This window comes from Chelmon rostratus, chromosome 16 (genome assembly GCF_017976325.1).
Source record: "Chelmon rostratus isolate fCheRos1 chromosome 16, fCheRos1.pri, whole genome shotgun sequence".
NCBI lineage: Eukaryota > Metazoa > Chordata > Actinopteri > Chaetodontiformes > Chaetodontidae > Chelmon > Chelmon rostratus.
The window spans coordinates 24,492,544-24,501,790 of NC_055673.1; positions in this window are offsets into that span (position 1 = coordinate 24,492,544).

Consider the following 9,247-nt stretch of genomic DNA (forward strand, 5'->3'; position numbering starts at 1 on the left):
CATTATTGATAGTTGGATCCTGATATGTTGATCTTATTCATATTTTCTGCTGATGGATTGTGTGCATAATAATTAACAGAAATTCTACTTCTCCTGGTTAAGTTTTTCCTTTATTATTCATAGAGGTGATTTAGACGAGGAGTAATTCTTTGTGTGCAAAATATATTTAAGGCCAGTGTGACCTAGAACAGGAGTTTTTGAGATAGAGGCCTGGCATGGGAGACATATTGGGGCCCTCGACTTAAGATAGAACAGGTTGGCGTCAGGGATAAGAGTGTCTCTCTAGATTTGTCCTTGCAAACAGGTTGCTGGGCTGGTGACGTTGGATTCTCAAAGATGACCAAGCAGAGGAGAGAGAGCGCCCGACGGCAACGAGGAGGAGCCGAAGACTGTTTCAGCATTTCCTCATGTTCTGTCTATAAAAATACTGGGTCAGGGAGAGGTAGTGTGTCAGACTTCATGAACTGACCCAACTCTGTTGTGGATCAGCGAAAGGTTAAGTCGAGACCCAGAGCTCTGTAACCTTGCACATTCTATTGATGTTGGAATAAAACTGATTTTTTGGACTAAACATCTTCTCCTACTGCTTCATTAAAAGAACCCAGAGGACCAGAGAGATTTTTGAGACACGTCCTTGACAAGGGTCAACGTGGGAAGCAACGTGTAGTTAATGCAGAAAAGCAGGAAGTGAGGCTTGGAGGGTGGGGTTGTGGATGACTAATGTATGCAACCATGTGGGACCACAGTAGGTCTATGCAGATTTGTGTTAATGCAGTTAATGTGTGACATAACTTAAATATAAATAAAATAATAAAAATGGATTATTTGCCATACCTATGTTCATTCCCTAACCTTAGCCATACCGTAGATGCCATGAGAAGATATTGTGGATTGAAATCATTCTAAAAAATTTACACTGAATATAATCTAATCTGTTTTGCATAATTGTCCATTATCAATGTTTGTCTGATCAGATCTGAGCAGTCAGCAGAGACCGTAATCCAGGTAGCAATTACCGTATGTTTGCAGTACACATTAGACAAAACATTTGTTTTAGTAGCATATAAATGCAATTTCAAGGAGAAAGGTTTGCATGATTTGGAAAATAGCAGGTCCCACCTTATGGCCCTTCTTTAACCAGATTTGTAATTAATCAAATTAAAACAAAGTCATTGCCCCACAGACAACCTGCAGGTCTGGGGCCCCAGAGCAGGCACTCACTTGCCCATTCTGTAATCCAGCCTTGTTTATATTAATGTGTTTAAAAAAAAGATGTATTTGGTAGCACGGTCTTTTTTTTACCTGATTAAGGTAAACCTAACAAGAAGTGATCACCTGCATGAATCTTCCTCTTCCACAGATGAGCTCCAATGACGCAACAACAAACAGCGTAGAACAGTAGAACACTGGATCAGAGAGCCACTGTGATGGCTCATCTTCGTTCTCTCTCTGTTATTCCTTTCTGTGTTTTGCCTCTTCCTCTGTCTTCTCCCCGCTGTCTGTATTTCTTTCTTCTCCCCTCTCTAACCAAGTTTTACATTTCTATATTTGCCTCAGTACCACACGCCTGCAGGGTAGCTTCCAAACAATAATACATGTGACATGCTACCATTACCTCCACTCCTGCTGTGCCCCAGATTCTTTTCAGTGCAGCTGCAAAAAGCTATGTTCTAATCTATGTGCTGTAACATGTGCAGTATGTACAGTATGCAGCCAAATCAAGACTGAGACCAGCATATATAGGATGTGCTATGTAGGAAGACATGCCATTACTCAAATTACTGCAAACAGTCAACCTGCAGCAGTTGCTTGCTTTTCCAAGTTTGTAATCTATCTTGAGTAGACAGTTAAGCTCAGGGAAATATACAGTGTGCAAATTACCTGAATTTGAACTGGTTATTGTATTAGGGGCCAGGAACAAATTAAACCTATTTCCTCCCACATTTTTTGCTCAAGTGAGTGTACCAAACTGGCTAACCAAACTGCCTCGGCAGACTGTCCTCCACAAGCAACCTGATTTTTGATTTATCAGAATTTGAGCATCACCATGTTGTACTGTAAACAGTAATGTAAAAGCTACTGCAAAGTCTTGCTAAATAAATCTTTGTATATAAATAAATAACAAAATGTTGATGTCATGGGAGATGTAGTGTGATAAATTTCAGAACTGCATCTATTCTATCCTGTAAACTATTGCAGTCGATGGGAAATAGAGCATCTTTAAACACCAGTTTGTCACTTATGAGTCAATTAATCTTCATCAACCAAAATAAATTAAAGATGTCTTTGTTGTATAGATGAAATATGCAGATTCTCAGAATTTTGTCTTGATCACTCAACTTTGACACTAGTTTGAAATCTGCCTTTCCATGCAACCCTGGTGAATGCCTAGGTGACAGTGTGAAGCCATCCCTGCATTCTCATGTATCAACAAGATCATGACCTGCCACTGGTAATGCGTTAATTTCCTGTGTGATGCAGAATGGACATGTTGATGCCTACCCAGCCATTGTGCTGTGTGAATTAAAAACACATGATGTCAAAGCTATTTTTAATAAAAATATTTATAGTTTCTTATTATCATCCTCCTCATCTTCCACTTGTTCCTCTTCCAGCTCAAAATGGCTTCTCTGCACACTAGGTATGTTTTACTGTGATATATGTTACAAATGTATTGTTTCTGTCAGTAGTCAGAAAATCCTTTAGTCCAAATTAGCTCATGTTGACTCTGGACTTGAGAGAACAGCTGATTGTTATTTGCCATAATCACCATTGGAAAAAAAGTCCAACCTGTAGATCACAATTCATTTAGGGACAGCAGAAACAACTCAACTGAAACAGTTCCATAACGTTTAAAGGTTTTAAAAACTACTAAAATATTTTGTTTTGTTTCTTGATCAGTCTTCAGCAAACAGGATAAACAACAAAGGAAATTTCTGAAGATGAAGGAAAAAGATAGTTCAAACTTAACGAGTCGATTTTCTTCTTAGCAGAATGGAAGGTGATCAAACCACAAAGTGCTAGTGGCTGTAAATAACTTCCAAGAACAAAGGTCATGTGGTTTGTCTGCTTGAAACAAGCAGTGTGCAACCAACTCAAAGAATGTGAAACTAAATAGTAGGTACAATAACAAAAGGTGACTTCTGTCATATGTAGAAGTGTATTAAATACTCACATTTACTATACTACAGTTGTTAATTAAATATATTTAATAACCATTGGAAATTATGGCAGGATGGCAGTAGCAGTACAAGTAAAACTGCAAAACAGCAGGTTTCACAATACCATCCAGGAAATAACTCAGACCAGCTAATCAGTAAACATCATAAACCCAGCTGGTGGACATGAGTATGACACTGAATATAACAAAATAATCAAAGATTCAAGATTCAAGATTCAAGAGTCTTTATTGTCATTGAGCATGTCAATGAAATTTTCATTGCAACCCCCATGTTAGGAACAGATAGTAAGAAAGATAAGAAGATTAGAAAGAATAAAATTAAGATAACTACAATAAAATAAAATAAACCAACATGCAATAAAAGTATTCGTAAAAACAATTAAAAATATACCAGAATGAAAATATACTAAGGCAATAAAATACATTAAACAATAAAAAATGGAAGTGAAATGTGCCAACAGAATAAAATATACAAGCAGAATAAAATATACACAGTGAAATGTACCGACAGAATAAAAAAAACCAGTGGAAATAAAATATACCAGTGGATAATGTGCCAATATACTAAAATGTATACAATTTAGTTAAGTGTATGTGTGTACCTAAAAGTTAAGTACACAGAAGGTGGAGGTGGAGGTGTAGGTGTAAAGTGCGGTGTGCAGTGGTTCACAGTTCTCACAGTCTCTCACTCTATGAGGGGCTGCTGGGGGTGATAGCTCTGACAGCTCTGGGGAAGAAGCTGTCCCTCAGTCTGTTAGTGGTGGTGCGGATGTTCCTGTACCGCTTTCCTGATGGTAGCGGTACAAACAGTCTGTGGAATGGATGGCTGGGGTCCGTGGCCTTCATATATAGAGTCTAGGTCAGGAAGGGGGCAGCCCACGATGCCCTGTGCAGTTTTAACCACCCGTGCCAGTTGTTTCCTCTCCTGTGCCGTGCAGCTGCCATACCACACTGTCATGCTAAGGCAGATGCTTTCAATTGTGGCCCTGTAGAAGTTGACGAGCAACCGAGAGGAGAGTCCAGCCTTTCAGTTTCCTGAGGAAGAAGAGCCTTTGTTGTGCCTTCTTCACCAGGCGGGAGGTGTTCATGGACCAGGAGAGGTCAGATGTGATGTGGAGACCCAGGAACATGATGTTGTCCACACGCTCCACCACTTCTCCGTCCATGAGGAGGGGGGCGTGATCCGTCTTCCTGGACCTCCTGAAGTCCACAATGACCTCCTTGGTCCCTGTGTTCAGCACCAGGTTGTTGGCTGAACACCACTGGGTGAGCTGGTGTATCTCCTCTCTGTAGTGGGTCTCGTTGTTATCTGAGATGCAACCCACTACTGTAGTGTCGTCCGCAAACTTCACAACTGTGTTGGTGGGGTGGATGGCAGCACAGTCGTGAGTAAACATGGTGAAGAGGGCCGGGCTGAGCAAACAACCTTGTGGCGTGCCCGTGCTGAGGACCAGAGGGGATGATGTGATGTTCCCTATTCTCACCACCTGAGGCCTGTTGGTGAGAAAGTCTCTGATCAAGTGGCACAGAGACGCAGGCAGACCCACTGCATGTAGCTTCAGCGCCAGCTTGTCTGGGATGACGGTCTACAAAGTCTACAAATGGCATCCTGACGTAGGTGTTGGGCTGCTGCAGGTGGGTCAGGGCTGTGTGCAGGGTGATGGAGACAGCATCCTCTGTGGACGATTCCCTCTGTAGGCGAACTGAAGGCTGTCTAGGTCCGAGGGGATGAAGCCTCTGATGTACCTGAGAATAACCCGCTCACTGTGATGTGTACTCCTCAAGGTCTGACTCTTCTCTGAACACAGTCCAGTCTGTCAGCTCAAAGCAGTCCTGAAGTGCAGAGGAGGCCTCCTCAGTCCATATCTGTACTGTCCTGGTGGTTGGCTTTGTTCTGCAGGCCAGAGGCTTGTAGGCAGGAATGAGTTTCACTGAGATACAGTAGCCTATCTAATGTCAGGGATTTTGAACAACTGAGATCTTTAATGATTTTGAATAGACATTTTGTCATGGTCTGGTTGCTCTAGTTTTGTCATTTCCTGTTTTATAGTGAAGGTTCCCACCTTAGTGATTGTTTGATTTGTTTCACCTGTGTCTCATTGGTTGTCCTTTCCCTCAACAGCCCTCTGGCCATCATCTATGTTCTGTTCCCAAGTTGACAAGCTTCCTTTCTGGGTCCACCCTTGACATGTCCCAGTGGTCCCCATTCTCTGCCTGCTAGTCTCCTGCCAAGACCAGTCACTGAGGCGGCTGGTCAACAGCCTACTTGCCTTCTGCCCAGCACCATTTCAGAGTTGACAAGCTTCCTGCCTTGGCAAGTTCCAGGGGTCTCTATTCCTGGGAACACGGCTGGCATTCAAGAGAGCCCCCAAAAAAGGAGAGGGGCTCCCGACCACATTGTGTCACACTGCTGCCCAGAGGTTCCGCTGCCCGGTGCCCCAGGTGTCCCGTTGCCCAGCATTCTGGCTCCTGGGGTGATGGCCACCAAGTGTGACGCCGGCCTCCAGTCCTGTTGCCCCATCGCCGGCCTCCAGTCCTGTTGCCTTCTCGACAGCTTGCTGTTTGGGTTCCTGGTCACTGGGTCTTGAGCCACCTGCTAGAACTTCAGAGGGGTGCCACCTTCACCCCCGTCCTCCTGAGAGGTTCCACCTTCATCGTCGGCCTCCTGCCCATTCTCCAGAGGGACATCTGAGTTTTTTGGGGGGTTTTTTGTAATGCACATTTCCAAACCAGTTTTTTTTTTTTTTTTAATAACAAATTAACTTATTTTCTAGATAAAGAAGATAAAAATGAGCATTAAAAAAACACTCATTAGGGTAATGCATTTGCCTTTCTGTCATATGGATTCCAGACCTCAGCCAGCAGCTGCATACTAGTAAAGAAGAGCAAAGTGTATCCATGTTGTTTCATTGAGCAGTTATAATATTTAGCTGAAAATGAATTGGAAAGTATGAATTAAAAGAAGGTCATGTGACCCAAAAGGCCAATTTTTCTGTCCATAGATGTTCTCTCACTGTCTCAAGAGGCTCACTGTCTTACAATATGTCATAGATCATAGACAAGTCACAGATCTTCACCCTCAACCATGAAGTTGGGTTCCTAATGATTTTGGACTACAGACCTGACTCCACATGCATTATCTTACCGTGTCTTTACTATCTTTTTTGGATTCATTTTTGTAATAATCATCCATGATGACTTTGATTCACAAGTCAAATCTCAGGTAATTTAGAAAACGGTTTACATGGGCCATGCTTATGCATAAATCATAGTTTGATGAACTTAGTTTGTATTACTCAGTTAATAAATTCCTCTTTATATGTATAATGCAAATGTCATTGTGTGCCTCTAGACACTAGATGCTAACTTGCTTAAATGGGAAGTCTGACAGCAGAATATTCCTCTAGTAAATAGTAACTATGGCAATAACATGCAGTTCACAATGTATTCACAGGAAAATTTCCAGAAGAAGAAACTCTTAATTTGCTCCACAGCGAAAGGGGCTCCGTAAAAAAGAGTGTGTTGGTAATATTTTATACATGAAACTCGGAAAAAGCTTAAATTGGACATTTTAGAAGACAATGACAGTCTATTTTGTCATTTATCAGAACTTGTTGGTAAGATATGTAAGATTTGACCAAAGGCAATATCTCAAATAACAAAAGGCAAAATCTCTCAAGTACAGCTTGTCACTGTCAGGAAGAAATTCAGTATTTGTCTTGCAGTGATGCAGTGATCGGCTCTGAGGTAAACCAAATCCACATGTACACGTGTGATTTTGGACAGCTCTCAGTGGATCTCAGTATTTATCAGGAGGATGGCTGCTTTACTCCCACATAATTTTACTCTACTGTTTTTTTTTGTTGTTTGTTTGTTTTTTTTTACATGTGTTCTGAAGAGCTTCTGTAAGAGTGAATTCCTGCATTGTGAGATTAATAAAGTCTAATCTAATCTAATCTAATGAACCTGGACTGTGTCCTGGATGTGCAGAAGAATGCAGAACATTAACTAAAATTAGACTCTGAGCGACCCTGTTGACGTGTCAGGAGATTTTCATAGTCAGTGAAGTTACTTTGCTGTGGCTCATCCATAAATGTGCACAGCGTCTCTCTTGACAAACTTATTTCATTCATTTCATTTCATTTATTTTATGTCATTGTTATGACCTGGCCTGCCTGGCAGATTATCCTTGGGGCCCACAGATATAACTGCGATCTGTGCATCACTGCTTTCCACCGTCCTCCACCTATTAATCAGTCAATGACACTGATTCATTTCTACCCCAGTTTAACAGGTTAGTTGATTGAATGAGGTAATGTGGTGAATTGCACTGCAAATGAAACGGGCTCTCTTTTTTGTATTTCATGCACAGAAGAACAATCTCTCCCTGCTGTATGTCAAAAATGACTCCCGTCAGGGTTGGCTGCATGAGATCACATTGGCATGCAGCTTTCAGCAGAACTCCAGAGATGAATGTCAGCCAAAAAATAAAATAAAAGGTGCTGGGAGAACACTGCTGACAGCCAGAGCACAATGCAGCCAGCATACCGGTCAGTAGCTGAGTTTTCACTGGTTAGCAGTGTAGGGTATTCCTGAGCAGAACCAAGGGACTGTTTAATGTTCCATGCCTAAAATGTTATACTGCCCTCTAAACGCCAAGGATACTACAGTATTTCCTCTCCCACAGCTGTAAAGACCATTTGACTAGCTTTGGCTTCATTTTAGCAGCTGCTTCCAGTGATGGCCACCATATTTGATTTGGTTCATTTATCTGCTGCAAACCTTCCCTGCTTAACTTTATTTAGAAGTTCACTGTATCGTCCTGTATTGTATGTGTTAGCTCGCATTTTATTTTGCCATTGTTGAGTCATTCTGTGTTGGTAGTAATGGGAATAAATGTTTCACATATATAAAGTGTAAAGTTCAAGCAAATTCTTTCCCAAAGTTAATTTGTGCTTTACACACACTTGACTGATCACCCCCCAAAAAAGATTTTGACTGGATGAATAATTAAAGTGGTTTTGTGGAATAATTCTGATGATTGAATTACCCAGCTCAGTAGCTCAGTATGATTGTCAATAGATCAGTTTGCACAACTCACTAGTTGTGTTTACACTGACCAGTAAAACTGTTAATTGAGATTCATTGCAGGGTCGACCCGTGACAGTATCTAACAAGACATAAGGGGACTTTACAATCATCGAAACAAAAAATGAAGAAAAAAACAAACAAACAAGAAAAAAACAACAAAGATCCTTCTACAATTTTGATTATCATAGCTCCAAGACAATAAATCATGCTTTCATGAAGATACTCTCATAATTGTACATTTATATTGCAGACAATGAGTTCATTGAGCAGTATTTGTTTGGGCTATATTTGGCTATATTGTCAGGCAATTACAGGCATATCCACACACACACATGCACACTCCTCCTTGTAGTTAACATTTTGTGTGTTCACTTTACACTTGATTGCCATGGAAACAGCTGCAAAGCTATTTGTAATGTTAAGCTTATACAAATAGCTTTGTTATAAAATGAACATTACCAAACATTACTACCATTAGTGTAGCTAACATAAAATCAATGTTTGCTCGTCATAACTTACAATATTTAATTACCTAACAGATCAATTCTGTGTAGAGCTACCAGTCAGTAATAACTTTGATTTCTAACTCAGATCTTCCGTTACCTATAGGTGGCAATACTCAGGTAAGGTGGCAGACAGCAATCTCATGAGTTTGATGTAAGGTCACACCTAGTATTTAATATCTATGTTTACAATGGTAAAAAGTTGTTTACATTGATTAGTGGCTGAGATTGAATTGATTAGTGGTTGAGTTTATGAGACAATATACATCTTTAGATGATAGTACTGAAAATACCTGACAGAATCACTGATGAGTGACACATTTCTGAGATAGCTATCCCGCTATTTGTAATATCTGAGGGCGTATTAGCCCAGCGTGGTAAATGTTGGTAATCAATGAGCAGCTCTGAATTTTAGTAATGGCTGGATTTACAAGATTTTTGGAACAATGGGATGAGGTACCTTGATTTGTCG